The 27,456-nt window shown below is 43.6% G+C and overlaps 1 protein-coding gene and 1 long non-coding RNA gene across 4 annotated transcripts in view; one reads left to right on the plus strand and one right to left on the minus strand.

The window, feature by feature from the left end:
- The window catches only part of MAP3K13 (mitogen-activated protein kinase kinase kinase 13), a 137,154-nt gene that overhangs the window by 32,464 nt on the left and 77,234 nt on the right, over nt 1–27,456 (minus strand). The window lies entirely within an intron of this gene.
- Nucleotides 16,595–27,134, plus strand: LOC116423484. The gene is made up of 3 exons (XR_004234099.1): nt 16,595–16,789; nt 17,422–17,566; nt 26,726–27,134. It is a non-coding gene; the product is annotated as an uncharacterized LOC116423484 (long non-coding RNA).

Genomic DNA, 27,456 nt, shown 5'->3' on the forward strand with positions numbered 1-27,456 from the left:
ATTTGACGGTTGAGGGGAGACCAGCTGACCAGGCCGAAGGACCTGAAGCTCAGCTGGGGATCCCATTACCCAGGAGACCCCTCCCTCTCCTCATTGCAGCCCATCCCTGGCTGCCTCTTGCACTTTTGTGATGTCTTTTCCCTTTCAAGCCCCCCCCCTCTATTTTTCTTAGCTTGATTTCACAGATTTCAAGCCAGAAAGACCTAAAGAAATGCAACTCTTTATTTTACAAGGGAGGAAATTGGAGTCCTTATAGGTGGAGGGACTTCCTTACAGTTGCACATGTATAAAGGCCAGGCTGGTACAGCACTGGCAGCGCAGAGTGCTCCCCATTGTAACCCCAGCTTTTAAAGGATGCAGCCCTGCAGGTGGCTGGCTTTTTGGTTATTGCCATGTTGGATCACAGTACTGGAAAACTCACTGAACCAAGAGGAGCCAGAAGGTTGGGATGAAAGAAAGTTGAGAGAGGGAGAGAGGAAAGGAGTGGTGTGGACCATAACAAACAGCTAAGAAATAAGAGAAAAAGGGAAAAGGGGTCTGTGGTAGAAGCTGTAATTTTTCTTCTGTACTGCCTGATTTTTAAAAAGGTGTATCTTAGATTCAATATGTAACTTTCAAAGCTGACCTGCTGAGTTTCCACAATGACAGGAGCTTCATAATCATTCAACAACCTTGGCTTTTTTACTTCCTATCTACAGAATCTTGGACAAGGCGTTTCCTCTGTCTGGGTCTCAGTTTCCTTATCTGTAATAGGAAGGATTCAGAGAATCCTTCGTTGAGAAGTGAAACAATCCCTCCAGAGAAGTTCCATGAAGCTCTCTTCCCCAAAATGGAGGAAAGGGAGAATCACCACCCAGTAGCTTAACATGGATAAGATTGTTTGCAGAGCTCCTTGTAATCTGAGAGGGGAAAGTGAGGCAGATGAGCAGCTTCATAGCGTCTCACCGAAATCATAGTCCTCTTGGAGAATGAAGGACAAACACAAAAACAAACCCAAGCACTCAGATTCTCATGGATTGGCCACCAATAGGTCCCAGGCCAAGCCTCATTTGGTCATGGTTTGGGTCCAGGTTGACTCAGGTTGAATGTAAATAGCAGTCATTTCTGCTTTAGCCAGAAACTCTGAGGATCTCCTCCCAGCCATTAATTTTTTAGATTGTTTTTTACTTTGGACTAGGTGAAAGAGGAGATTCTTTGCCTCAATGTCTACCAAGCCCTAATCACAGAATGGATTCGACCTCAGTTTCCACCTTTGCTTAAAAAGACCAAGGTCTCCCATTTCAATCCTGAGCCATCTCCAGTCATCCTGATCTACATCTGACCACTGGAACCAAGTGGCCCTGGAGGGGAAAGTGAGGCATGTGACCTTGCCCTCACTTAAATCCAATTCACTTGCCCCTCATGGCATCCCCTCCCTGATGTCATGGGAAACTGAAGGACAAATAACAGCTGTTACCATTGCCATCTTAAACTATATTCAGGAGCACAGCAAAATAGAGAATAACCAAGCCCCCTTCTCCTTGGGTTTATTTCGGTTCTCCCCCTTTCCAGTGCTAGAGATCTTATTTGGACACCAATTCACACTAAAGGGTATCTTATAAGACCAACAAGTAGAAGGCCCATTTCTTCTCTAAATATAGAAACAGGCTTTAAACCTTTTGATTTCATTATTACATAAAAGCCTGGCTTGGCTTTTCTCCTCTGGGTAACTACCAGGCTAGATTTTTTAGCCCCCATTTCTCCAAACGAATGGGATGGGACAGCAACCACACAGATAAATGACAACAATGACCAAACCTTGACAATATGAGTAGACTTCTGGGGTGGGTTGGACCAGCTTGGGGAATTCCTCTACCTGTGCAAATGGCAAATTCGGAACAAAGCAGTGGTTTCCAAATTGGAGCCGGAACCCCTGGGGATGTGATCCATGGAGTGTGTGAGGAACTAGAGTGAGAAGGTACATGAAAATCTTACACCCCCCCCCCAACATGAGAGATCCTGTCCAATACAACCACGATCCAGCCTCATCACCCAACCCTTTTCAAATCCACCCTTTCCTGTGCAAGTTTCTAAACCATCCCTTGTGTCTCTCTCAGGACAGTTATACCCTAATTAGTACCTGAGTGCCAAAGCCATCAGATGTGTAAGTACCACCTGGCCTCCTCCCCCTTTCCCAGAAGCACCCCTATACTCCTAGACCATCTGCAGGCTACAGTAGGCTCCCGGGGACTGAGGGCTCTGAGCTCCACAGCAGTTTCTAGGCAGGAAGAACATCCCCTATAGTTTTGGGTGGAACAGAATGAGTCCCACCAGATTAATAAACAGGGACAAGATGGGATCTTCAATGCTAATCTCATTACACTGTCTTCTTCTCTGGGCTCCCTCCCCTCCCTTTCACTCTTGCCAGCTGGCTGAGGAGGGTACATTGTTCTCCCAGAAGCAGGTACTAGGAGTCACTCTCACTCCTCCCCACATACAAAGTGTTGCTTCCACATCTCCCTCCCTCTGACACCATCCTGGTGCAGACCCTCATCTCACTCACTCACTTGTCAATCTGATCTTAAAACTGATCCGACCACGACACCCCCTCACTCAAAAAACTCCCCACTGAGGCAATTATTTCATTTCATCTTGTGCTTGTTGAGTTCATAATCTATGCTCAGTGGTCCATGGAAATGATTTGTGAGCAAGTAAATATTCACCTACTGGGGAGCTCTGTTTAAGCCTTGTTTTACTGATTCTTGTCCCTGACTCAGAAGTTCAAGTTCTGGAGAGTTGCCTGAAAGATTGAGAAGTTAAGGGACTTGCCCAAGTGTACACAGTTAGTGCAAGAGGTAGGATTTGAACCCGGGCTTGCTATCCACTAGCCTCCTGCATAATGTGTGGTCTCTGTTGCCTTACCCCCACAGACACACTACATACAGCCACTGCTTCGTTTTGTTAAATGAAGAGAGCTTGGGAATAAAAGTACCTTGGCCAAAGATGCTCATTCCTTGGGTGCTGGCTCACTGCCCTCTCAGCTGTCTCTGGGTCCCAGCCACAGGCTATTAGGCCCCAAAGGAGCTGCAGAACAGGAGGGTGAATTGGGATGGAGGGATGAGGAGGATGAAGAGGACTCCTGACTTCCTGTGTGTTCCTAGAGGGAACTGCTTTGGGCCCCAGACTGTCTTCTCTTTCTCAGATTAGGGTGGACACATTTTGCCTCCTCTTCCACACCTCTTCCATAGCCAGAATACTTTTTAATCTTTCACTTGGACTTCTGTAATAATGGACTATCTGGTCACCCTGACTATGGGCAGAGCAGAGACGTGGTCTGGGCAGGGGGAACGCTCTCTAGCTCCACATCCATGGCACTCCAAAGGATCCAAGTGGAAATATCAATATAAAAGTGCTCTTCCATTTGACAGAGATGATTGGAGTTTCCAGATGAGCTTGCAAAATTGCCTGCTTTCTGTCCTGTGAGTCCTTTTCTGCCTATGTTTTGCTTTTCATGGGCTCCTCTGCTCAGAGAGACCTCCCAGAACAATTGTACTGGCTGATAGCAGACACAGGCCCATCAGAATTCCCAAGTTAAGGTACCTAGCATCTTGGCAGAGGGAGAAGATTTCTAAAGCATTTTATTTATAGCCTTTGTTTTTATATCATGTTAATTTCTAAATGTGTTTCCTCCATTACGACAAATAATTTTTTAAAGAGGACAGAAAATAAGTCCAGCAAAACTCGAAATATAGTAACCCAGTCCAACAGAAGAGATAATGTCTATATCCACAATGCCCTACCTCTGCAAAGAATCCCCATGTCTTTTCTTTGGAACAGATGGATGTAGAACCTTGACTAGCCCCAAAGGGTGCTGGGCCAGAAATCACTCCCTACTTCCCACCCCAAAAGGACTTGATTCAGTTGATATTCTTAATAATACTTAATTACTTATAGAATATCAACTGAATCAAGTAGCTACTACATGCAAGGTACTGAGCTGGGCCCTCAGGACCCCAAAACAAGATAGCCCTGCCCTCAAGGAATATATGTGCTATAGAGAAAAATAGTATGCTCGCCAAAAAGTAATTGAATTCTATGTGCAAAATACGTTTCAAATTCGGATTCCAGGTAAAGTGGGGCCTCTGCCTGAGATGAAAATGTGTTCTCCTTCCAGGAGAACACCGTACATAGTAAGAGCAAGATTATGTGATGATCAGCTGTGATGGACTTGGCCCTTCTCAGCAGTGCAATAATTTAAGACAGTTCCAGTAGACTTGGGATGGAGGGTGCTATCCACATCCAGAGAACTGTGGAGGAGGAAGAAAGGAAGGAAGACAGGGAGAAAGAGAAAAAAAAGGAAGAGCGAAAGCAAGGAAGGAAGAGAGAAAGGAAAGAAGGAAGGAAAGGAGAGAGAGGGAGAGGAGAAAGAGGGAAAGAAGAAGGAAGAGAGGGAGAGAGAGGAAAGAAGAAATAAGTCTTTGTTCTTGGCCAGAAGACAGCTGGATGGATTGAAGTGTATATATTATATACTTTGCTCTTTGGGGTGAATGACAGTGGAATTCTCGGGTCAGGATACCATTGAGACCCTGGGTAGCCAAGAGATGAGAAAGCATTAAGTGTTGCAGTAGAGAGGGCCCTGGGTCTGGAGTCAGGAAGACCTGAATTCAAATCTGCTGCAGATACTTATAGCTCACCTAGCTTCTGCTCTGTAAAATGGGGATTATAATAAGGCCTTCCTCTCGGGGTTATTGTGAGGATCAAATGAGATAACTGTCAGGTGCTTACCACAGTGCTATATAAATGTTACCCATTATGATGCATTGTCTATAGTCTTCTGGAAAGTTCACAGGGAGGTCTGGACATGGATGGGAAAGGTCCCCTAGATATTTGTCTCTGCTTTCCCTTTTGAATGTTGGAGGCACTCCGGGTTCCCACGGCTTGACTAAGCTAAGATGAGTGTTGGGTCCCTTCCAAGTGATTGCTAGGATCTCTTTCTTCCATATGGTGTAATTCCTTTCTGTCTTTGACAGTTTCTAGAAAAATATGCCCGGGTTTAGTGTGTTTCCGGGGAGGTGCTGGCTGTGAAGAGATAACTCCCATTGTCCCTTTGGGGCATCAGTCTCTACAACAAATGGCCCGAACAGGCAAGACAAGGGCCTAAAGGAAGGTGGCTGCTGTGCGGGTGGAGAGAAGGGGAAATGTTATGGGAGAATGTGGGGTAAGGAGAACAACCCCGAAGTGGCGAACCAAACCCAGGAGACCAGAAGGATGAGAAGGACCAGAAGGATGGTGCACCCAATAGAAATGGGGGAAACCTTGGAAGAAGGGAGCGGCTGAGGGGAAAGATGATGAGTTTGGAAAGAGCCCATGGACAGTTGGTGGTAGGAACAGAGCTCAGGAGAGCACCTGGGGTTAGAGACATAGGTCTGGGGGTTTTCTCCACAGAGAAGATCAGCACAAATCTACTTCATGGGAGGCTGCCCTAGCATGGGTTCCTGTAACTGCCTCCTCTAAAGATGTGCAGGGACTTGCTCCTGATCACACTGATAGTAAGATTACTGAGCTGAAGGCTCAGATGATAGCAGTAAAGTATGTATTAATTAATTACATTGTTTGGATATAATAGACTAATTTAAATATAACTTTTATAGGCACCAGGAAACGCAAAAATTTGTGTGAGCCACTTTTCTGCAATATTCTGGGACTAAACCCACAATATCCCCGAGATACATCTCTACCTTTCCAGCTAATGGCTAATGGGTGAATTTGTTTTCCAGATTATGTGGTAGAGATGTATGGAGAGCTGTACTTATTTATTTGTTTGTTCATTAGGAGGGAGGGCAGGAGAAGAGACAGAGACAGGGCCCTTCTATTACCTTTCCAACTGCCTTGTCTCCTGCCTGATTAGAGTGGTTACTGGGAGATGAGCCCCATTATCTGTCCTTGTGTGTTCAGCTGTCGTTCAGTCTGTTTGTCCCCGGACAATTTTGTGTACGTTTTTGCATGTGGCCATTGTCCCTCTCCACGGGATCCAAGGACTCCTTTGAAGGCTGCAGTGTCACGTCCCTGTGGGCCTTTGGGAAAGACCATGTGGCTCAGAGATGATGGCTAATGATGATGGGGGCTCTGCCCTCCTTCCTGGATGAGCCATGTGGGGCTCCATGGAGCAAACCACTGCCTCCTTGGATCCCAACCAATCAGGGCCATGTGTCTGGGCCCAGGCAGTAGGAGTAGGGGCTGGGCGCATAGTTAATCGAGTTAGACTTTACCAAATATGGCAGATCTGGAGGCAGATGTCCTTCTTTGATTGCTCTAAGACCTTTTGATTAGATTACTCTCATTCTCTTAAGGAAACGGGAATGTACCAGAGGCCACCAAATAGTTTTCAAAGCACCAGCTCATTTACCCGCAGTTTAGTCCAGATTATTTCTCTCTTCCTATATTGTCTGCTCATTTCAGCTCCAAGGATCCGGATGTCAGTCCTCAGAACCCGGACCTAGGTAGGCTTTTATGCAAAAGAGACCCAGGGACAGCTCACAGCTCCCGACTTTAGGCTCCCACAACTGCTGCTTAACAGCATTAGCATAAGTAGTTCAGCCAGAGGGGAATTGGACAGCAGCTGAGGCAGCCTAATCACCCCCCCTGGGGAAAGCCCGGGGAATTCGCTGACCAGCTGGAGAGAGCAATCGAATCTGGGCTAATGATAATTCTTCCTGTCTCGTATCTGGGGTCTGCTTTGAACACATGTGTGCAAACGCTGGGGCCGGCAAAGACCTCCAGATCACTTGGCAGAATGTAAAACATCCCCAAACAAGAGACTGGCAGGTTCACTTTCATGAATTTCAGTCTCAAGAAAACTGGGGACAACGGAACCTTTCCTGACAAGAGTCCCAGGCTCGGCATCTTAGGTTCAAAACTGGCCCCTGGGTGCTGCTGGGCAAGACAATTTCCCTATTTATCTGCAAAATGATGGGTTACTTGGCTGCCAAGACCCCTTCCTCAAGTTTCCAATGTATTCCTAAATCTTCCATGAACTATGTCATTAATGGCCGATTATTTCTTGAAGGCCCACATTAATATTGCCAACAGCTGCCATATACAATACAATTCTTGAGGTTTGCTAAGTGCTCACCATATCTCGTCTTACTGGAGCCTCACAATAATCCGTGGCTTTTACCCTCCCCCTATATGCTATATGGCAGAAATGGATTGGACACACAATTACCACTGACCATGTGGCCACGTAGCCATTGGCAATAGGATCTGGATCCTGAGTGAGTTCAGCAGTCCGGGCCGGAGCTTGTCACAGGGATGGCACAGGCTGATGTCCACCCACTCATTTGCAATATTTGCTCACATAAGCAGAGTGAATGAGAGACTTGAAGATTCTATTAGTAGTTGGAGGCAAACAATTAAGTGATACCACTGTGAGGTATGCGCCCAAAGGAGGTCAAACACTGACAGAGGGGAAGGTCCTTTCCACACCAAAATATCTAGAGCAGCACTTTTGGGAGCAGCAACAAACTGGAAGTGGATGCTCATGGACTGGTAAATGGCCAAAGTGTGAAATAAGAATATCGTGGGATATTCTTGTACTGAAAGACGTGGCGGATATAAAAAATTCAGAGGGATCTGAAAAGATGAACCAGGGCAGAAGTAAGGAGAATCACAATAGTGACCCAAAGGAAACAACATGGACAGACTTTGGAACACTGAGCGTTACCGGGGCCAATCGGGACTTTGGAAGGCTCAGGAGTGAACTATGCCTCCTACCTCTTGTCCCAAGTCCAGAGCTAGGGCAGACTACAAGGGTGCAATGAGGCTCGTATTTTCAGACAAGAGCAATGTGTTCATTAATTTTGCTGAACTGTAATTAATTAGTTACAAGAGAAGGGTCTACTGTGGAATCGGAGGAAAGTGGCAGTGATTTTAAAAAAATAATAAAATATTTTAAAGGAATTATATAATAATAATAATAAATACCTATAACCTGTGGTTTTACTGTAGTGAGCAGGGACCAGTGTTATTTGTGGTTGAGACACCTGCTCCAACTACAAGGTCAAGGACCAATTGCTGATTATCTAAGAACTATTTGTGCTGTCATCCAGGACTGGTACCAAAGTTGGCCATGATTCCAAAGACCAAGACTAGCAGGCTCTGCCTCGACATAAGGACAGTGGCAGTTCATCTTGTCGCATGTTTTACAAAGCAATTCTACACTCTAGTTCACATACTTGTATTTTAGGCTGGTTTGGCTAAAATTCATCTATTTATCAATCAATTCTTTTTTTCTATCTCTTATCACCTCGCATTCTGCATTTCACAGAGTATGTTGAATATGTTTGTTGAATTTTTAAAAATTTAATTTAATTGTTGAATTTTTCTAATTTTAAGAATAAAAAAAAAAGTCAGAGGGGACCTCGGCACCTGTCAAGTCTGACCTATACCTGAGAACCTCCTGCATATCCCCTACAAGTGGCCATCTGGCCCTTAGTTAAATTATTCAACTAAATCTTGTTTGAAATCTTTCTGTTAGCAAAGACTCTCAAAGTGGCTTCTACATTTAGAAGCAGAAACAGAATTCTGGAGCTGGAAGGGACTTAAGGGGGTTGCCATCTTGTCTAACCTGTCCCCAACCAAGAATTTCCTCTATAACATCCCAGAGAAGTGGACCGCTACTTCTTGTTGGAAGACTCACCACTTCCCAAGCAAGCCCATTCTACTTAGGCATCATTCACCTATGAATGTTCTGCCCAGAGCAGGCCTTAGCCTAATAGTGCTAAGAGAGGCACACCTGTCCCCCCCTTTATTTTGAGGGGTGGCTACAGAGCCTGGGGGAACAACAAATAATGACTTCAAGAATAATAAATCAGCACCTGCCAAGATTCTCATTTACTACTGAACAAACCATCTTAAAATCAATTTAATAGAAAATATGGTTTCGACGAGGTCACCTCAACACCATCCCTCTCTGCAGCCATGAAAGTAGTAGATTCGTTATCTTTATTTTTGAATGCCCTCTTTTCCCATCACTTAAATTTACGTGTATTCCCTTTTCTCCCTTCTGCCCAATTTGTACTGAGCCATTCCTTAAAATAAACACACATTTGCCAAAAGCAGTCAACAGACCAAAAGGTCTGATGCTCTACTCATTGGTCTTCACCTCCAATCTTCCACATCTATATGGAAATGGAAGAAGGGGACATTTATCACAATGTCCATCTTCTCTAGCACCATCATTACCATACAAGGCACTTTTCCCCGAACAGGTTCTAATGCCAAGAGTAGCTTCTAGACAAGGCTGGATCCTCACTTTTTATACCTCCTGTCACCTTCTGGCTGACCAGATTAGGTAGTGGAGGACAAAGAAGAGGAAAAGCACCCTGGGAACCCTGGTAGAGGCCAGCTTCTTTCCAGATCAACTTTAACTGGCTGCCATCAGGAGGTCAGCATGTTGCAATGTATTCTCCAAAGAAAGCAGAAGATCCTGAGAAATTCCTTGAAATACATTCAACAATCAAATAATGGGGATTGTTGGGAAGAGTTCTAGACTTGGGTAGACAAGGCACAATTGGACATTCTGGTTCAAAATTCTAGTTGAATTTTTGGCTGTAATTTCTCATTACAAAACATTCCTTTCCTTTATCATAAATCACAGTGTAGTACAATAGAAAGGAAGAGAGTAAGAGCTAATAGATGTGAAGTCAGTAGCTGTGGTCTTTCATTTTTAAAGAGGACCAAATGACATCATGATGTCAAAGTATAGTGTCTCCCCCGGGGGGGGCTGCTAAGATCAGTACCAGCAGGTCAGACCACAGATCGGGCAGAGAATTCACAAAAGCATCCTAGGTCTAAGCTACAAGGGACCCGAGCAATTTCTCACCCTCATTTTCAGATGAGGAAACAAGGTTTAACTGGTAGTCCAAGGTCACACAAATAATGGCAGCATTTGAATCCAGGTCCTCCAAATCCTTTTGGGCTACTTTCTAGCTACAAATGGGATAAATTTAGCCTACCTGAAGGTACTCAGAGCTAAAAGGGAAACCTTGAGAAAAAGGTGGGAAGCAGGCTTCAGAGAATTCTGTTCCATCATCCACCGCCCAGTTCCCAGCACACATTAGGTACTTTCTCATCTACATACTGATGCCCCCACCCACCCCCACTTTGCCAAAGAACTAAGAATCCCCCCTTCCTCTGACTTCTGAATCTGACAGTCATCCTTTAGGGTAGGATTTCAGAAATATATCATTCATTCCTTCAGTGAGATAAGAAATTTAAAGCATTTTGAAAAACTATGGTGTGTTTTTATATGAACGTTAGTTCCCAGAATCCCAGAATTGGGAATCCCAGAATTCCTGAATCAGAAGATAGAAACCCTGCAGGTAAGTGTCCAGCCTTTGCTTGAAGCCTCCGGGCAAGCTCCTTTGTGCAGTGGGCATAATAATATGAATATGAATGAACATGAGAATTGAAATTTCTAGTGTGGATTTTCTAGTGGAGTCTAAATCTGACCCAGAATCCCCTTCAAGTCCCAGGAAGTGGCCATCCTCCCTTGAAGTGCCCTCAGTCAAGTGAGACCCTCTCTGCCCTCCAGGAGGTTACTTCTAAATATGAGGGACAACTCAAAAAACCCAGGTGATTCTTAGAAAGCAAAGCTTGGCCCACTCAGACAAACCTGCTTTCTTATGTTCGGGTCCCAAGAAACAAAAGAAATCCTACGTGTGACCTTGGACTACACAAGCCGCGAGCAGACCCGGCTCAGATCCTGTCCTATGGGCTGCCACTTCTCAATTTCACACGCGGCCATGAAATCATATTTATAAAGCTAATACCTTACAAAAAGGATGCACAAGGAAGGCTGAGAAGTTAACCTTCTTTGGGATTAACATTATTGAGAGCTGTTAGGATGAGCCAGTGCCTGGGATGTAGACAGGAAAAAGCCAATGAACAAAAGCAGCACAAGGGAGCAACCTGTCCTCAGCCCCAGCCTTGGGGGCTCTGTTACAGACTCAGAAGGGGGATACTGAGGCCACAGGTCAGGGTGCAGTTGTAGCTACCACACAGAGCTACCACCGAGCTGGGGTCCTGGCCCACCAAGAGCTAAGGCTGGAGAAGGCGTGATGTACATGACGGCACCCTGAGCCAGCACACGACTAGTGAGACAGACAATAAGCCTGTGGGAGTTCTGAAAGAGGAGAGAGATCTCTGTGGGCTGAGCTAACAGAATGGGTTCCCGGGGGAGGTAGGATGGTAGAGTGGGTAGGGTTAAGCTGGGGAGAGAGAAAAGAAGGCAGAGAACAGGTTGGGTATTCTTACAGGGGGAGGTACAAGCAGGGACTGGGGTTGGTGCTCAGTCCGAAGAGCTCAGCAGGAATGGAGATTTTGTATCAAGGAATGATGGGAAGACTGAAGGGGCAGCTATAGGATGGGGTCTCTGCTCTTAAGTCATTTACTCTCTCTGGGCCTCAGTTTCCACAACTGTAAATGAGGGTGTTGGATTAGATGGCCTTCAGGGTCCCTATGAATGAAAAGCTAATTTAGAAATTTATTATTTCTTTTAAGTAAAAAAAAGTCAGATCTGAATGGAGCTGCAGAGTCTTTCTCTTGCCAAGTGACACACTCAACTTGAGGGGTAATTTGAGGCAGTGAAGTGGGCTCCGTGGATAGAAGATGGGATTCAGAGGAAGACCCGAGTTAAATGCAGCATAGGACACTCCCTAGTTAGGTATCCTGGACAAGTCACTTTTAGGGGCTGTCTGCCTCAACTTTCTCTACTGCAAATTGGGGACAATATTAGTCCATAACACTTCAGGTGATGAGGGTAAAAAGAGCAAACATTTGTAAAATGCTTAAAGAACCATATAAATATTAATTACTGTAATCATTATCGCCATAACCCCCAGCAAGACTGCCCAAGAGTGCCCATGTGCTTCTTAGTCAGGATTTGGGACATTCAAGACTATTTATCTGCTCAAGATTTCTATTACACTCGGACAGACATGACTTTCTCAGTCCTCCCAAAAGCTACCCACTGTGGACAGAAAATAATTAGGCCTGTGCTTAGAAATGACAAAATCCTTCTTCTCCAGATTTTTTACCTTCTAAGCCAGCAAGGAAGAGGCTAAAGGGAAAGGAGACTGGAGTTGGGCCCTGAATGCAGGAGAGCAGAAGGGAACAAAAATTTGATAATTCTGAGGTTAAGAATCTGGGTGAGCTAAGGACAGTGGTGCACTGGACAGAAATCGGGAACTCTGGGAGATGAGCAGAGCTAGAGGGAAAGATAGGTTCTATTTTAAAACATGCTGAGTTTGAGATATCTAGTAGACATCCAGTGCCAAATGTCCAACAGGCAGATACAGGACAGAAGCTTGAGGTGGACTCTCAGGAGTGGACCCTCTGGGTCTTCAGGAGCACCTGAATCCACGGAAGCCCATCCATACCAGTGGAAACACATTGTAAAGCTCTCCCAAGGTTCCCCCAGGCAGGATGGGGCTCAGGCAGGAATCATCCCCAGGCCCTCTACCTCCAAACCCACGCCTCCCTGGAGTACCACACACACACTGAAGTGTTTGTTCCCCATCCACCACAACCTGATTTAGCTTGTGCTCTCACTGGGTGACAGACAGGCTGGATCCCCCTTTGGAGGGGAGTGACGTTGTGCTCTTCCCACTCTCCTTTCTCTGACAATCTTACTAGCTAGCTCTCATTTCTCTTGGTCTCCCTCCCCCCAGGAATCATCTCCTCCCACCCTTTCCAAACTCGTGTTCCTTTTTTTTTTTTTCAGAGCCATCTCTTGATTTCTGATCTCCTGAAATGAAAGGAATGGCAGAAGACTGATTAAATCTCCCCTTGCTGATTCTCCAGGTGATCAATGACAGGAATGGGCATAAATGGCTGGAGACTTTTTGGACTTTATGGGAGTTTCAGTGTACTATCCTAATGCAATAAACATTCCCTATTACTGCAAAATGAAGTAACAGCAACCTTGGGTAGATTAAGTCTGTACATTATCAGGGGAGAAGCAATGAAAAAAGCTTCAATTTGTCCTTCCCTTCAGGTACCGTGTTCCTCCCAAATTAATGAACTGCCTTAAGGAAATTAAAGAACAATGTTTATGAGAATTTCTATGTGGAAAAACAAGTCAGTTTTGATCTAGAGTGAATCGAGATCATATGCTATGCCCCAGCATTTGGAAGGATGAAAAGACATGCTATTACTAGTATTAGGCAACATTTTTAAAAATTTCAAATAATTTTTTTCAGTTAAATAACTGTTTGGGGTGACTAGCTCTGTCTATAGATAGGGCAGAATATTGGCTCTGGTATTGACTGGAAATCTGGACAACTCACTTAACCTACTCCCTGGGCCTCAGATTCCCCATAAATTGTACAAAGCGGGTAACATCTGGAAAATGAGGGGAGTTATACCAGGCAACCTCTAAGGCCCCTTTGAGTTTAAATTCACACTCCTGTGAGAATTGGATAACAATTAGAACTGTTCACTAGGGTCTGGGCTTCCCTCAAACTGGGGAATATTTAAGAATGAGATGGATGCCCAGGCTTTCTCCTCCAACCTTCCCCTATCCCCAATCAGGCTCGCATATTCCTGTGTTTAGGTTTAAAGTCTTTCACAAAGTGACTCCAACTTAACTTATCAGCCTCATTGGGCTGCCACTATTCTTCATCAGCCAAACTGTCCTCGGTTCCTCAGATACAATGTTCCATCTCCAGTCTCAATGTCTTTGCATTTCCTGTCCCCATCTTTGGAATTCCAGAGAATGCCTTTTCTTCTCTTCTGGATCTCAAGGAATTGTTTAAATTTCTTTTGAGACACGCTTCCAGCACTCCCATCTGCAGAAAACCTTTGCTGATCTCCCTCCCAAACAGCTATTGCTCAGTCTTCCTAATAACCTTTATCTAGTATAAAGGAGTAACCATTCATTTGGCTGAGGCTTCTGAGAAAAGCTGCTACCCAGGCAAGTCTGCTTTGATAAACTTGTGTGGGGCAAAAGTCTGCTCAACTTACAAGGGAAGCAGTTAGTCTCACTGTGAGTTCTGAGACCAGCATTTGCTCATTTTGAAGATGACAAATGAGTAGAAGAGTGAATGGAGAATACAGCATGCTTTGGCGACTTGGATTTGAAGAAATGGAGATCTTTTATATTAATATTGGGGGAAAATATGGATATCAGAGGGAATTTATGACTTTAAAACAGAAGTAATTCATTTGATTTTACAATGTGAGAGTTTGATTACTAACAGGAAGCTTAGAAGAGTTCCTTTTTAATCTGAACTCGGAGAAAAGCCAGAGAGGAGGACTCAGGTTCTAACTCATTTGCATTTAACTCTCTAGCAAGGGCTCTTAGCCATATTTGTGTATCATATTCCTGAGCAGCTTTCTGAGCAAGCTCCGAATCATGTCTTTAAATGTATAAAGTAAAAGACAGCCGATTCCAAAGAAAGTCAATTAAATGGAAATTCGTGAGTGAAATATTTCTTAAAACCAAGTTTATGGTTCCAGAGCAAAGAATCCTAAATTTGAGGGCCAAAAAAAATACTGCAGCATGTGTTGAGTGCTGTCACCAAGGAAATGGCAGGCCCAGTACCTGTCTGTTTGTCTTGGGCAAGGTTGCCACTGCTGACTAGTGCAAACAATTGTGCAAACACAATGCCTCTCACAAAGGGGCTGAAATGCCTTCGGGCTCTTCAGCTGGCCCACGTGTTTCCTTCAAGGGGTTTATTCCTGGGTCACCACAAGGCCTTCTAGTCACTAACTGTTGGGGCAGGAGGGGAAGGACACTTGGGATACCAGACAAAGATGAACACAAAGAACTGAAAGAGATCACCAATGAAATGACAAGGGGTCCAAGGGTTCCATAAAGTAAAGGTCTGCCTCAAGGACTCTGGGACCTCATCACTGGATATTATCCCCAGTGGGGCACATCACACTTCATTCACTCCTGCCCACCATCTTGTCCAGAGCACACTCTTCCATAAACACTCTGGAGGAGGCGGCTCCATTGACCATGTTCTTGCCATGAGTGTGGCTACCACTACCACTTACCAGCAGATTCTTTTTTACTCCCACTACATGATTTATTTTCCCCTTTCTTGGCCATACAAATTTGCATCTAAATATATTAAATGTACTTAGATTCTATATCATAAAATAAATTAAATATATAATGTATGTATATGTTTAAACAGGAAATAACACAACAGATGCAAAAAAAAAATGCAACTAAAAGGCAGATCTATAGTCTTAATCATTTAATTAGGTAATTTCCTAACTTGGGAAAATCATAGAGAATGCCAGGCAAACTGATCTCTGACCATAGCAGAATGTAGCAAGGGGTAGTCAATGACCACAATAAAGCAATCAGTAGCTAGTGAGAAAGAGGGTGGTGGGTATGGTGTCAGCAGAGACCCGGATGTGTGTCCCACCTCAAATAGTTATAAGATGTGTGACCTCTTTCCTCATGTGTGAAATAGGGAGATATATAGATGACTGAGCCTAGAGCCAGGAAGAGTCGAGTTCAAATCCAGCCTCAGACACTTATTAGCTATGTAACCCAAGTCAATTAAGCCCATTTGCCTCAGTATCCTCATCTGTAAAATGAATTGGAGAAGGAAATGGCAAAGCACTCCAGTGTCTCGGCCAAGAAAACCCCAAACGGGGTCACAAAGAGTTGGACATGGATGAAACCACTGAACTAGAATCACAACAAAAATACCTATAAGTATATCCCTCCCTTACAGAGTTTCAGTCGGGCTCCAATGAGATTATGTAGGTAAAAGGGTTGGCAAATTTTAAAGTGCCATAAAAATGCCAGTTATCATTATCAGCAATGAGCCTTGGGGATGCTGGTCAAATGACTGCTTGATCATCCCTGAAGGCCTGCCCATACCCGGGTGGCAGTGTGGCGGCAGAGTTGGCAGGGGATACCGAAAGACAAACTTTTCAGTAAGGTCATACATGAGCAGGAAGTAGCAAAGACTGAAAAAATTCTGTCCCTAGATAGTGGGCACTAGAGAAACAGGTAAAGTCATAAAAGAGTCATCGGAAATTGCTGCGGTGTTCAAAGACAGGCTCGAAATAGATCCTGGGCCAGAAAGGCTTGTTGTGTCTGAGCTAGCCAACCTGGGATATTCAATTTATGCCACAACCTTGCAGGGTAATTCTGGAGACACACGACAGCAGAGCAGTTAGTGATCCCGGGAAGAGAGCCAGGAAAAAAAAAAAAAAAAGCATTTGGATCAGGTGATAAGCATACCAAGAAACAAAGGTCTCCTGCAAAGGCTAGAGCTCTTGCCATAGTTAAATTTACATTGGTTGAGATTGGAGCAGAGCAGGAAAGTCCTCATTTGCACCTGTTAGAACAAAGGTTGAACCTGACTATAAAGTCCAGATGGTCGAGTTCTGGGAACCCACATTGCTCCTATTAGTGGCTTTTGAGGTCACTTGCTATTGGGACTTTTACAGATTGTAAATCATGCCAAAGGAATACAGGTTTCTGCAGCAGGAATTTAATAGTCAAAATGGACAATTGGCAGAATCAGAAAAATCAAGAGACATTTTGTTTCTCTGCTGATAGTTTGCAGTTTGGCTCTGATTTGAAGCCAGTATTCACGTTTTATACTTATCCATACAAGGCAGCAAATATTGTATGGTAATTGGAATGAAAGCCGAGAATAAAGACCAATATGTTTATTACATCGACCGATTCTTAGCTGCAAAACTGGAGTTGACCATGATGCGGAAATCTAGCAATGTTTCCATGAGCTACTGACCATAAGTTTCAGGACTAAAGGTAAAATGTTTCTGAAAAATATGTTTGCAAGGGGCAGCTAGATGGTGAAATGGATAGAGCACCAGCACTGGAGTCAGGAGAACCTGAGTTCAGATCTGGCCTCAGACAGCGAACACTTAGTAGGTTTGTGACCTGGACAAGTCATATATATGTTTGCAAATGTTCCCAGTAAACAGACGGACATGGACAAAGAAAATGATCATGATAGGATGGATACAGAATGGTTGTTATTGTTATTAGTTAAATTATATTGTTATGATCGGTAGTCCTGATTATATAGTTATGTTGGGTTTTTTCATTTCTTTCTATTTATTTTGTTTTGTTTTGTTTGCTTTTGTTAAGATTGTTGCCAAGCTTATTATGAAATTTTTAAAAGAATCATGTTTACTGACAAGTTTTGAAAAAAAAGTCATGAAAAAAGCAATTAACAGAAATTCCTTAGGTATATGGAGCCAGGGAAAATGTTTGGGGTTAAGTGACTTGCCCAGGGACACACAGCTAGAAAATGTTAAGTGTTCACATTTGAACTCCTGACTTCAGGGATGGTCCTCTGTTCACTGTGTCACCTAGCTTCCCTCAGATCATTTACTTTTTAATAATAACAGTTACTCATGTGTTTTTTTTTCTTTTAGATAAATTTATACTAAATATCAGATTATTTGGAAATTTGATCTGGCTGTGGAAATCTCTGGGTACATCCTCACCTGGACTATTAAGAAGATACCATTAAAACCAATAGAAGTTGAACGAAAGCTTAATGAATGGTCAAGATAAATGGTAGGAATATTTTTTTTAAAATTAGTTAATAAACAGGAAGGTAAAGGCAGTTAAGAACCCAATATTTTGAGTTTTATTATTGCTAAAACAGTCGAGGCAAAATTTGTTGAGAAATATACCTACTCTCTCTAAAAGTGCATTTCCTCAGCCAGGCCTTCTAGATTTCTGATTTGGGGCTTTTTAAATCTCCCACAAAGGATCTATGGGAGACTCCTTTCCCTCAACCTTAGGATCTTTTTGTGGCTACCAAGGTATACTTAGGCTGGCCATCTATTCTCATTTTCTTTCTCCCTTCCTTTTCCCCTTTTCCTCCTCTCTCTCCTTCCCTCTTTCTGTTTGTCTCTTTTTTTGGTCATTCATGTCCTTCACAAAGCTTATGCTACTTCTCTCATAGGAATCCTCTTTGGGAATATGTAGAAGCCTTCTCATATTTAGATTAAATATAACAAGCATCCAATAATTTTTCTTAATTCAGTCATGTCCAACTTTTTCTGACCAAATTTGGGTTTTCTTAGCCAAGATATTGGAATAGTTTGCTAGTGCCTTCTCCAGTTCAATCTGTAGATGAGGAAACTGAGGCATATAAATCAATAAATAAGTTTAAAAATCTATTTTATACCAAGGCAATAGTTGACAGTTTTTGTTTCCTCTCAAAAAAAATTGCCCAATCCCGACCGAAAGGAATAGCTTCAGATCTAACAAAGTTTGGTTAATTTAAATAGCCTTCAGAGCTCTTTTGAATGCATTGGTTCTTTTAGAAATGATTCCCATTCTTAGGGAAATGATATAACTTGTCCAAAGCACACATTCAATCCTAGAACTGAGGCTTGAACCAAGTTGTTCCGAGTTCTTTTTTCAAATTTACTATGTAAGTTTTACTGAGAAGGACAAAAAGAAATGAAGTCCTGAAAGCCTGCACATTGCATTACTAGGTGACCATTGTTAGAAACATAGTTGACATTGTGTGTGTGTGTGTGTGTGTGTGTGTGTGTATGTTGTAGGGATGGAGGGAGGACAGTGTACTGCACTAAATTGCTTTAGTTGTATAACCTTTAGCAAGTCACAATGTTTTAATTTCTTCCTCTGTAAAACAAGGGGGTAGACTCAATGACCACTCCCATTCCTTAAGCTTTTACTCTGTGATCCTTCGACTGGTTTAGAGTATAAGTATATATTTTGGTCTAGAATTTTTAATGGGGTGAGATTCTTGTGAGTCTTTCAAACAACATCTCTATTTCCATTTTGTTTCAGCAATAATAGCAAGAATATTGACTCAAATTATATAAATTCCTGTGAAGCAAGTAATACAATTATTATTTCCATTTTATAAATGAGGAAACTAAAGCTCACAGAGGTTAAATGAGTTGGCCACGGGTGTTTTAACCAAGAAGCATCTGAAACAATATTGGTCTCGAGACTCCAAGTCTAGCATTCCCTTCAAGCTGGGGCCTAGAGATCATGCCAGAGAGAAGCGAAGCCTTTTAGCTCCCCTATTCTTTAGGGCCAAGTTCCACCCAGGTTTCAGTGTTCCTATACCTTCCACCTCTGAGAAGTGCAAACAAACTCCCACTAACACAGCCTTCAGAAGTGGAGGATAACCGGAATAGTAAAATATTCCATTTTCCATCCCTGGATTTTCCTAGGCGAAAATTTGATTTCTGGGCAACAGTATCTCTATGTATCCTCTGGCCAATTCCTTGAAATTTTGTATTTGCATCCCTAGCACCTAGCACAGTGCTGGATACATAGTAATCTGGAGATGCTTTCCATTGCTTCAGAACAGATGAGATAACATGTTAAAACACTTCTTCCTTCTTCCCCCGGTTCCCAATCTAGGAGTCATCCTGGATTCTTCCTTCTCTCTCAATATCCTTTATGAAATATGGCCTGTTACTCTCCCTCTGCACCAGCTCTTTGCACTGCCCCCACCCCAGTGCAGGCACTCATCTGCTGGTCTCAAAGCTCTCCTCACTCCAAGTGATTTTCCTAAAGGAAGGTCTTATGTGCCTCTAAGCCTCAATAAACTCCATGGCTTCCCATTGCCCCCAGGAGCAAATACAAAATTCTGTGTTGGCAGCCACAAGCCATAGTAACATAGCCCCCTTCTGCCTTTCCAGTACATCCACTCCCCAAAACACAGTTCATCTGGTGACATTGATGACTCCTGGCTGTTCCACAAGCAAGATACTCCATCTCTCAACTCGAGTCATCTCCTGGAAGGCTCTCTATCTACTCAGATTCCCTGACTTCCTTTACCTCCCAACTAAAACACCCCCTTCTAGTCTTCTCCTTTAGTCCCTCCCAGTGCTTTAGCTCTGTTAATCCCCTCCTATTTATCTTGTATACCATTTGCTTTCTGTATGTTTGCTTGATCGTAGATTGTAAGCTGCTAGAGGGCAGAGATTGACTTTCGCCTATTGTTTAGCAAATAGTTCAAACATCAATTACTGGTCGATTTTCCTACTGTTATTGTATTATGCAAGGCCACCTGCCTCACTTTCTCCACAGGACCCGGATGGCTCCAGATAAGGATCAGGATGATAGGAGATGGCCCCAGATGCAGTGGGAGACCTTGGCTTTTTAAAGTTAAGGTCTTTTACAGGTCTCACTTTGACTGAGGCAACACCATTCAATGATTAAGAATTGGCAAGAACTGAGGCAAAGAATGGCCTCTTTTACCTAGGCAAAAATAAAGAAAGAAAGAAGCTGGGAGGGGAAGACCCTTAGCTTTTCTGGTCAGAACAGATACAATTCCTATTTACATTCACCCAGAGTCAACCGAGGCTCAATCAATGAGGAAGTAGGATGGAATCTATTGTTCACCAATCAATGAAAGCCTAGAGTGATTTGGACTTTGTGATTTGGCACCGATCCTTAAGAAATCAGCTCTGTAAACTTCAAGACATCTTGGGAAGAGAGAGAGAGAGAGAGAGAGAGAGAGAGAGAGAGAGGAACTAGGTGATTATTAAAAGGGCATAAAGACTGGGTCTACTGCAGACCCAAGGGAGCCGTCTTAAGCCCTGCTAATGCTTTGATTCAGTTCTGAAGGACTCTGGATCCTACTCTTCACAGGGATTGTTCCTTAATCATCAAACCTAATGGCCTTCACTCAGTCCTCATCCTTCTGGACCTCTTGATGATCTTGGACACTGTCTGTCACTTTCCCATTTAGGGAAGTTTCTTCTCTAGAGGTTTCTCTTCTATTTGTCCTACCACCCCTTGGCCTCCTTTACTGGATATCTTTATATAGTCACTTCTACCCTTTTCTCTTTCCCTTTTATATACCAGTTTTCTTGATGATCTCATCAGCTCCCAAGGGTTAAATTACGATTTCTATGCAGATGGTTCCCAGATCTGTACAGGGTGTACCAATTGCCTTAGTGCAATTTTAAACTTAATAAGCTTTTTAAAATATATATTTTATTTACTTTTAAATTCCATTTTATTTTCTGTTCCAAATTCTTCCTCTCCCTATCTATTGAGTAGGCAAGAAAAACAAAATCTTTATCAAATATATATATATAGTCATGCAAAGCAAAATTTCACATTCACTACATCCAAAAAGAAAGCAATAAAGAAAAAAGCCAAATGAACAAAGAAAATATGCCTCAATTTGCCCTATGAGTCTGTCAGTTCTCTAGCATGTTTCATCAGATGCCCTTGCAGAACTGTGTTGATTGGAGTTCTTAAGTCTTTCAAAGTTGTTTGTCAAAATCGCTTTTATAGTATAAATTGTTCTCCAGATCAGTTCACTTCATTTTGCATCGGTTCATACAGGTTTTCCTGAAACCCTCTCCATAATTTCTATACTGCATTAGGATTTCATCACTTAGTAAATCTTTGAGTAAGACCGTTGGGATTCCCTGTATATTTAAGCCTTAATCTGTTTCCCCAGTTCCGCTGCTCTACCACAATTGTTATTTGGCTATTTCAAGTTGAATGTCCTTTAAGTATTTCAAACTTACAAAACCAAAACAAGATTTATTCTCTTTCCTTCCCAAACCCTTCCTCTTTCCACGCTCTTCTTCCTGCTGAGGGTCCTCCTGTCCTTCCAAGTCACCGAGGCTCACAACTTTGTTCTCACTCCCATGCATGCCATGCATATATACCCCCCACACTGCCAATCTTGTCTCTTCTACCTTGCTATAATCTCACCTATGTCCCTTTCTCTCTACTTGTATAGGGCCTGGTGACTACTTTCCTGAACTATTCTAAGTGCCTGCTAATTGCATTCCCTTTCCCACTGTAGTAGATTGTCTACTCAGCTTCCAAAACATTTTGACCATGTCATCCATCTGTCTTCCCCCAGCGCCCTAAACTGAACAACCTGCAGGATGAAATGCTTGGCCTTTAAAGCCCTCTTCTCCCTTTTTGTTCTGTTTACTCCCTCCCTGGACTCCCTGACCCAACTTCACTGATTGGCTTTCATTCCTAGATGCTTTCTCCTCATCTCCATCTCCCAGCTTCATTCAGGGCTTTGCTCAAAATGTTGGAAGCAACCTCTCCCCCTGGTAATCATGAGACCATTCATGTCACTTATTGTTTCTCCTTTCCCTTTAAAATGTAGCTCCTTAAGGGCAGAGAATGTTCCCAGCACACTACTTGGCACATAGTAGGGATTCAATAAATGCTTATTGACTACTCCAAACCTTTGCTCTTTCTTCAAGGACATGGCTCACTTTCTCTCTCAGCTGAGGACCTCAGGCTTACCTCACTGAGAAGTCTTATTTGCCCTCATCTTTCCCTTCCCACACCTCAAAGAGAGGTCCTCTTGTCTTTGCTCTCATAATACAAAGATGAAGGCCTCTTTTTCAAGGCTGATGCCTTTATTCCTGCTCTTTTGGTAGCAGAAACAAATTCCATATAGATAGGGCTAGTTTCCTTCTTTAAAAGGCAATGAAAGAATCAGATTTAGGATCCCAGGAACTGAGGTGTGACCTTTGACATCGTACTAGTCAAGTAGGAGTGAACAAGGCCTGGGTACCTTCCCAGCTGGAAAGAGTGTTTATTCTATTTACCGGAGGGACTTGGTCATATCCTTTAGACTTTCTGAAACCGAGCTCATCAGGTTTGAGGATGTGGAAGGGAGGAGAAGAGAAAGTCTCTCTAGAGGGAGGAGGAGGAGAGACTGTTGAATTCTGAGGGATAGAAGTAATTTGGGCTTCAGTCCTGGAAGTCCTGACTATAGTATCTGCCTCAGGAACAAAGAAAAGAAGATGAGGAAGGCCGCCAATTCAAGCCTTTCCCTGAGACCCAGCAGAAAAGCTGCCGCAGACCTAAGGAGCTTCAGTCAAAGTTCTTCTAGAGCAGGGGGTTATCCCTTAGGCATACTAGCTCTCTAAGCCAGAACTTACTTTCCCCTGATACCAGACAGACTCTTGGGGGAAGATTGGATCACAGATTTGGGAGAGGGTGTCTTCTGCCATTCTCTGTAATTTCACTAGGAGCTTACTTTATATCACTTGCTACAAGCTAATCAACTCTGGCTGACTGATAACAATAAACTATTATGCGTTGTAGGGTGATTTGCCCATAAGTGCTCTTTTAGAGTCTCAAAGGTAGCTAGTAACAACATTCTGGGAAACTGACACAACAGTGAGAACTGGAGTCCTAGCTGTGTGACCTTGGGAATTGTTACTTAACCTCTCTGACCCTCACCTTTCTCATCTGCCAAGTCGGGAGCATAATCATCCTTGCACTACCAAAGTTGGGGAGAAAGCATTTCCTTTACTCTAGAAATGCCATCTCAGCCATGTGGCTGCCCTGAGGAGTCCCTGCCCATCATCCTCCTAAAGGACCGCTGAGTCTCTTACATTCACGTGGCACTTCAATGATTTCAAAGAGTTCATAGCAACTGTGAGAAATTGCAGGTGTCATTGTGCCCATTGTACAGATTGAGAGATTGAAGATCAGTGATGTTAGCTGCCTTGCTTGGGGTGATAGGTATTTATCTAAGGGGGCAGGTTTTCCAGACTTGTTTTAGCCACAAAGTGGTAAATTATAAGCTCTTTGAGGGCAGAGATGGCCTTTTGCCTCTTTTCTGTACCCCCAGAACCTGGCATAAACCTCGCACTAAAGCGCTTAATGTTTACTGACTGATTTCTGGCTTGAGGGTCTCATACCCGTGACAGTTCTCAAGGATTCAACATTGGCTTGACTATTTACAAAATAAATTAATTCCAATTTCTGGAATAGCTTCAGTTTTGTTTTGTTTTGTTTAAACAGAATGCCATCCATTGAGAGCTGCTGCTACACTGGATTTTATTGTTTGCTATTAAACAGTGGGAGAGTTACTGTCTGCTGTTTTGCTTTTCTACAGGCACCACAGACATGGAAATAAATATATTTTCAATTGAATTAAATTTTAAAAATTATTAGGAACCTATAGTTACACTGGGGATATGAAAGATGCTTGCCCTCAAGGGTCCATTCTACAAAAACAAAACATTTCCCCCAAATAAAAACACTAGGTGTGGGGACAGAAAGGAGAAGCTGTGTCTTAGAGGGGTGGTTTTTGTCCCTATTTTTCATGGTCCCATTTAGGGGCTAGATATACTGGACTGGTTTGCCACTTTCTTCTCTGGTTCACTTTACAGATGAAGAAACTGAGGCACACTGGGTAAAGTGACTTGTCCAGGGTCACACAGCCAGAAAGTGGCCAAGACCATGAGTCTTTCTGCCACCAGGCCCAGCACTCTACCCACTGTGATGAATTTATTTCATCCATGACAAACTAAAACTCTCATGGGAGAATGTACTGACCCTGACAGGTTTTTTTTTCCTTTTAAATATCATCATAGATTTATAGTTGAAAAAGAACTTAGAGGCCATCAATTATAAGGTCCGTGTTTCACAGGTGGGGAAACTGAGGCCCAGAGGAAGGATATTACTTGGCTAGTGTCTCTTCACTTTATAGCAATCAGGAGACTACACATCACATGGGACAAAATGAGAGAGCCAGGATCTGACGCTCAGCCTTGAATTAATAATCAGCATGTCTTCTCTGGCACCACTCTGTTCATCTTATCCTCAATGTGAACTTTCATTTCCATATGGTCTTGCTACAGTACTTCTCTAAAAAAGGACTAAGGGAAGAAACGTACTTTATCTCTGTGTTTCACGTCAGGAAATTCAGACCGAGAGGTTAAATGACTTTTCTGGGCTCTTATATAGGTATAGCTTGCCAGAGGCAAAATTTGAACCGGGAATCACTGCATTTTCTCCACTACAGATTCTAGCAAACTAGGGATTTTAAGAAGTCCTTTATCCTTTGTCTTTTGCTCCAGTCAATGCAAAGGATTTTTTTTAAAGTTTTAAAAAAGCAACCTCCTATTAGAATGCAGGAACAAAAGAATGACCTAAGAAAGTTAGGCTACAATTATGAGTGCCATTTTAAAGATTTGTCCTAAAAGTAGATCCAGAGAATACCAGGTATGAAGAGAGAACCAAACAGTAATGCAAAGGATTATTGATGTTGTCTGTATATATACCATACCTCGCCTACCATCCTGAGAGCTTAGCCCCCAGCCCCTAGCACAATACACAGCACATAGTTCCTGAGGCCTACAAGGATTTGAAATGCCAAAAAAAGTAACTGAAACTAGCTATGGGGAGATAGCCACAAAGAAAACCAAAAAAAAAAAAAAAAAAATGGGAAAGTGTAAATGCTGAAAGATCCTGAGAAGTTTCTGCATTCAGGATGGAGGTCCAGAATGCAGGTCTTCATTCTGAAGTACCCTGAAGGGGAGATGGAAGGCAGTATGTGCCAGCTGAGTCAAATCAGCAGCCTGACCATCAGCTCTCCTCAGATACTGGTGGAGATAGTCAGGACGTTGAACACACGAGTACTGGGACATCAGTGGCCCTGGGATGGATAACCCTGCTCCCAGCCCAGCCTTAACCTCTGTAACTGGGGAAAGCAATCATGACAAAAGAAGGGCTCACTCTTCTCATTGTCATCAATATCAGCTACTGACCATTACTAATGGGGAGGAGAGCCCAAGGAAGCCCTGGGCTTGGCAGTGTTCACACTCTCAAAATACTCATAGCCCCCAAACCCTGGGAGGGGTGCCCCCAATCTAATGTTTTGAAAGGGATTCTAGACCCTTCTTCCTTGGAAGCTACAGCAATTGAATATCCAGAACCAAAAGTTCTTGTCATTGAAGTTTTTCACACTGTCAAATAGTTTCACCTCAAAATTGGATAGGGATTATTAGTGGAAACAGGGATAAAAGGGCTATGCTCTACAAATTGTGTAGATTGACCTTTTCCTTGGCATTGAAGAACACACACACACACACACAAAGTTTTCTTCTCATCTTTTTGGCCCTGTTCCTGGCACAAATGAAGCACATAGTGTGTGTCCTCTCTCTCTCTCTCTCTCTCTCTCTCTCTCTCTCTCTCTCCCCCTTTTCTCTGCCTCTCCCTCCCACTTCCCCCTATCTGTCTCTTCTCTATTTTCTCCCTTCTCTCCCTTGTCTTTCTCTCCTTTTTCTCATCATCCTCTAGTTATTAACGTTCTCTACCTCTTGAAATCACTTTGTATTATTGTCAGTGCTTTTGGTTAACTTCTCTGTGTGTGGGTTGGATTCTCCCTAAGGAGCCAGCTTTGGGTTTTGTTTTTGTATGCTAGCACCTTTATATAGCTAGCACCTAGTAGGTCCTTAAAAACTCATAAGGCTTGCTGAACTTATTTCAAATACCTGATGATGCTGACAAACTGACCCTGAATATGCAGTTGGAAGCCGCTGGCAATATCTGAAAGCTTTGCAACCACAAATCAAAAACTTTCAACGTAAGCGCCACATCCTAGAAACATATTCGGAAGAGAGAATCATGTAACTGAGGTCATTTGAAAACTAAATAATTGATCACTGAGGCCAACGCTGACTTTCCTTACTTCAGGGTGTGATCTCAGCCCTCCATCGGCACAGATTGCAGCCCATCCATACCTGACCATCCCGGGTGACTCATGCCCATGTCCTCCCATCGATTTGCCACAGGAGGGCCACCCTAAGTGCTGCGGGCTTTCCTTTCCTGCCATTGTGAGGCTCTCAATGGAGCCCGGAGGCTGTCCATCAGTCATCCCCCATTCCCACCATGTGACCAGCCCATCTTTTTTTGATAACATCCTTTCCCCTGCTTCTCTTTTGTAAACAGGATCAATTTGGAAAATAAGGAAGATTCTCTTGGGAGGGAGCCCAGTGCACGCGTTAAGTACGCTGCCATATCCGAAGCCTGCGCTTTAAATAATAGTCTCCAGCACAGAGTGTGCTCCCACTTCCCTTTCTCCCGGCCACTTTAAATAGCCTTGGGCACCTAAGAGAAAAGCTTCTGAACTGAAGCACACATAAAGCTGCCAATAAAAGAACAGATCCGAAGCCTTCTTGCCGCCCCAGCGGCTCCGGGGCTGCAGCTTCTACCAGAAAGAGAAACCTCTTACCTTTTGGGGACGGTTCGACTTGCGGTAATTCCGGACCCGAGCCCACACCGCCTCGCTAGCTTTTCCCGGGGACGGTAGGCGCTGGTTATCACTCACAGCGCTCCCCCCCCCCCCCCCCCCCCCCCCCCCCGCCCCTTTCCCTGCGCGTTCTGATTGAACTTTAAGCTTCCCCCTTTTTTCCATCTAAATGCAAATAAAATCGACGGCCAGAACAAGCCAAGCGACGCCAGTGGCTTCCTCTCTAGCCCCGGAAAGCGAGCTCTAGGAGCAGCCCCCATCTTCTCCGAGACGCAGGCGGCTCGCGAGGGGAAGCTGGGGAAGAAAGGGAGACAATCGGCCGGGCTGCAGGCTGCCGGCTCCCCAGCGCCGGCCGGGCTTTGCCCCCGATGCCCTCCACAGACCCGGACGGGCCCGGGGAAGTTCAGCCCGGTCTCGGGACGGCAGGGGC

This window comes from Sarcophilus harrisii, chromosome 4, assembly GCF_902635505.1.
Source record: "Sarcophilus harrisii chromosome 4, mSarHar1.11, whole genome shotgun sequence".
Taxonomy (NCBI): Eukaryota; Metazoa; Chordata; class Mammalia; order Dasyuromorphia; family Dasyuridae; genus Sarcophilus; species Sarcophilus harrisii.